This window comes from Ptychodera flava, chromosome 10 (assembly GCF_041260155.1).
Source record: "Ptychodera flava strain L36383 chromosome 10, AS_Pfla_20210202, whole genome shotgun sequence".
Classification (NCBI taxonomy): domain Eukaryota; kingdom Metazoa; phylum Hemichordata; class Enteropneusta; family Ptychoderidae; genus Ptychodera; species Ptychodera flava.
The window spans coordinates 14,811,046-14,815,804 of NC_091937.1; positions in this window are offsets into that span (position 1 = coordinate 14,811,046).

Genomic DNA, 4,759 nt, shown 5'->3' on the forward strand with positions numbered 1-4,759 from the left:
GATGACACACCCGTTGACCGACCACAGACTAAACTATCGTCACTTGGCTTCCTGCGAGAAAAAAAAAACTAAAAGATTATAATACTGTTGAAACTACTTAAACATTCCGATCAACGAAATGAGGGAGAGGGAGACAGAGACAGACAGAGAGACAGAGAGACGGAGAGAAGGGGATTACGAGTTTCCTTGCTATTGGTGTAGTTGTAGAATATCTGGACAGCTACATGTACTAGGTAAACTGACCGGTCAATGACAATGATAACTTCGCTGACCTCTATGTAATACAACCCTTTTCAGAATTAGAGCGCGAAGCCACTGCAGTGAACTGCAATGAACTGCTCACACTAATTAGTTTCAGCTGTAGCCAGCTGGCAAAGTCGACAACATTGTATGTCCCATGCAGACAGTTTGTCTGGGGAAGTTGAGATAAAAAAAGATTTGTACATGGACCAGTGCATGGTAATGTTACATTGTATCTTAATCTTGAACACAGGGTGCCAATCGTAAACTCTCATTTACAACTCGAGCCTCAGACAGAGCTAGTTTTGCCTTTGTACAAGCAGACTTTTTGGTCTTTATCAAGTAGCCTTGTTCAACACCAAAGTGGCCACGGCTACAGCTGAAACTAATTAGTGTAAGCAGTTTTATTGCAGTTCACTGCATTGGCTTCGCGCTCTAATTCTGAAAAGGGTTGTAAAAAGTGATAAAACGACGCTGTTCTAAAAGGCTTGCACGTGTTTCATTGCAAGCTCCAGGTCTGGTATAAACATGTACTTTATGCAAATAAAAAATGAATTAATGCCACCATGATTCTACAATTGTCCAATAAGAAAGCAACCCATCGAAGGATGTCATTAATAATGTTACAAGGTATACGTGTTTAGACAATGGGTCACACAAAAAAACAAAAACAATTTTCTGAAAGCATGCCAAGGTCATTTGAACTCGCGATTCTATGGCAGACATGTTTTATAAATCAAGCTTGCGCTAATAGTGACATCGAAATTCTCTAACACTCTATTTCAAGCAAATATACGTACGTGTTTGAACTTCACTCAGAGGTTGAAGGAAAGAAACGGACGATGATGTGTATATCGTGGAGTCAGTGACAAAATGGATAATGCTTCTTTGGTTGAGTCATGCTTTGCAGATTTTGAATAAACATCCATATATTATAACCTAGTCGCCCGTACACAATAGAGATAGCTGCATGGATCATTGACGCGACTTATGACTGAGTTGAGGAAATGAATAGGCTTAGGCCAAAAAACAAAACGAAATGTTTCTGGTCAGGTCTTTCTTTAAAAAATGGTGCGGCGATGCGCATTTTATTTTATTTTATTTTATTTTCCCTCAAGGGAGGGAGGAGGGTCAGTTTTATAGTTATATCAATATAGTCACATATATACTGTTCATGCAGTCACTGATCATGCCCCCTAAAGAATTTTCTCTTTCTCTTCAGCCATTTTGGTTTGGTGTCAGCCACGGCCGCCGGCCACAAACAGAAAAAAAGGGTGACGCGCTGTTGTTCAAGTGACGCGCGCGCTGACCAGAAACATTTCTTTTTCTTTTTTTGGCCTTACCTTGAAGTAACGATGTCCATATAAAGCTGAGAGCTACCTTACCAGATATAGCACAAGATAATGATTTCTGCCTCAAATTTGGCAGACGAAGCAATGTAATGGGGCTAGGCTGTTCAGAACTTCCTTTGATAAAAGGACTATAGGTATTATTGGGAGAATTGGATCTTTATAGTTTGCAAATTTCTCAAAAGCGTTGAGAGCCCTATAGCTGAATGTTGCAATATTACAAATTGCTCATTGCTGAAAGAGAAAAGCAGATGAGCTTACATTTGCAGATTAAACCGACATAAGTTCATTATCCAATTATCCCAAATTACTTCCAATCATGTTTATTATGATGATCTTCATAATGTCAATATTTTTCTAGTCAAGCTCTTATTGCTTGTAAATATCTTATTCCGATGAATGCTGACGATAAATCTTGAGACTTCGTTTGTATACAATCTGTCAATCGATTTTCGCCGAGTAACGCATCTTCAGCAACACTTTCCAAAAAGTGTATATAGGATAAAGGGTACAAAAGTTCAGAAAGTAAGCGGCTATCCAACCAAAATAAATTTAAATTGTTTGTGTGATTTGAATACTCGTCAGCAAAGGTCAAGAATTTCCCGCCAAATGCTGGCGGTGGCGACGGCGATACTTAACAAGTATGAAGATTCATCGCATAGCCTTTGAGTTTGTGTGCTGTTAGTAGAATACATACTGTAGACAATCCACTGACCGTTCCATCATTTAAAGGTCGCCATTCCCCTCGAATAAGTCAGTCGGTACGTCAACTTTGTTGACTATGCCGATTTCCGAATAATTTTCTCTGCTTTGGCATTCTCTCCAACAGACAGCAGCCATCTTGGCGACTCAGGTATGATCTTTGTGATATATTATATATTATGTTATCTAGTATATATTATGCTGTCCTATATTTTCTTTTTCAGAGTTTTTGGATGCTTGAACGTGCATATTAATGTTTCCTTCATGCACAACATAAAACATCCCTTATGTATATCCACAATTTTGTAGGCTGCTGTGCCGAAACATGTGACCACGGGCGAAGCAGCTTCATGGAACGGAGGACGGACGCAATCATAGTTTGTTTGACAAAGTCTTGCCGTGATTGGAGAGCTACAAAACTAGTGAACTATGAACAGACATTATCATGTAGACTTTGCTTCGCATTTGTTCGACATTTTCACTGTCAATGTCTGGGAAGCGGTAATGTGTATCAACAAGAAAGTCGCGCAGCCGCAGACGGAAAAGAACCCTCCCTTTAAATGTCTGTCACGAGTACGGATGTAACTTGAATTTTGACAGCGACTGCCCACCGTGGTGCTATCGTGCCTTCAAAGAAATTGCAGGCTTCTATCCCCGGATGAAATCTGCGACGTGAACCCACTAATTACATAATAATCTAGGGTCTTAACATCATGTCGTCAAACTATGAAATATCATCCACTGTAACTCTCATGAAATGCCTCTGAGATTTTGGGCCATAAAGTACTATAGATAAAAAAATAGATAAAATCTTGTGAAAAATAGCAATTAGAAATAATCTTATACAAGGAAGGGCGACAGTAGAAAAGCATGATTGGGGGGGGACAGAGAGGCGACAATTAAAGGTATACTGTCACCTGTTCCAATTTTGCCTCAGTTACCATGGAAAGAGAAAATCTAACCAATCACAGATTTTAAGCGGGTGGCCGCCTTTTAAAAACAGTGCCCTCACAAGGACATTTTTGAATACCAAGGAACGCCCCTTTGACCATATATGGGCATATTTAGAGTACAGATGACTGTATACCTTAAATCACGTGTGGTTGTGACTTTTTGTCATAATAAAATTTGATATAAATGTCATTATCTATTAGAACCATTTTAAGTTTTTTTTTCAGATTACTTTGTGTAATTAGATGATGAACGACAGTTGATTTTGGACAATCAATGACCCTGAACTCAGAACAAATTACTTTATCGAAAGTGTTCCAACTCGACATCAGACTACCAGGAAAATGATAAGATCGGACAGTAAATCAAGGGGCTTCTGATATAATCATGCATGATCATGGGATAAATGACCCGACACTTTTTTATTCGTTCTCGGTGGAAATTTCGTAGGAAATCTTAAATAGATATACCGCCACCAGCGGCCGTTATTTTTTTCTTTGAAAATTTATCACCGATTTTCAATGAAACGTTCTTTTTCGTTGGTTGCAATTAAGGCATAGCCATAATTGAACCGAAACCTCGGTTTGCTTTATATCACTTTTAGAGAAAAATAAAAGGAAAATATGTTGCTGTCAAAAAAAAATCTCGATTACGGCAACGATGACTGTCAAGAGGTGGTTTTAGCTTCTCACGACGATATGCTTAGTGTTAAGGTCCGGTCCTTTTTTTGCATCGAGTAAAGGGCTGATGACACGATTCGGGGGAGGGGAGGGGCAAATTTTACAATCATTGATTGGAGGAGAGGGGTCAATTTTGTATGGAGTTATGGCAAAAAAGCCTACAGAATTGACCGAAAAAGTATATAAAATCGAATACAAACATGGCTTTATTCTGTCTGAACAGGTGATTACAAGTAAAGAAAAGAGCACTTTTGTTCATAAAATAAAAATTTTCAAGGTGATCAAGAGAACTATGTGTCATGCCATGTTAGAATACTTTGGAAAATAGCTCAAAAGTTTTGAAAATATGGTGTTATATGAAGTGTTGACAAGATTTTTGGACTTTGTAATTACATACATTTAAACAAGAAATTCGATTTTGGAATTTCGCAAAAAGTCGATTCACTATAAGAGGAAACTATGAATACATTTTTAAGATAAAAAACAAGCTAAATCTGTGCTTTGTTAAATGTTTGACAATTGATGTAAATGTTAATAATTAGAATAGTGTGTTTGAAAGAGAAATATCACGTTTCTCGGCAAACATTTCATGTGTAATGGTGTACACTCATCTCCTTTAAACAACCGAACCATGACGTTTCAAGTTCACAAGGTTGCTCAACGTCAGGGCAGAATGCAATGCTGTTTCTAGGTTTAAATCTAGACTCATGTCACATCCTACAACACCCCCCCCCCCCCCCCTGTGCTTTACTTGAAGGATATATCTTAACCACGCCCGATACATTCTTACTGGACACTGCCTAACCCTTTATCAGTTGCATATATCAACGTCTGTCA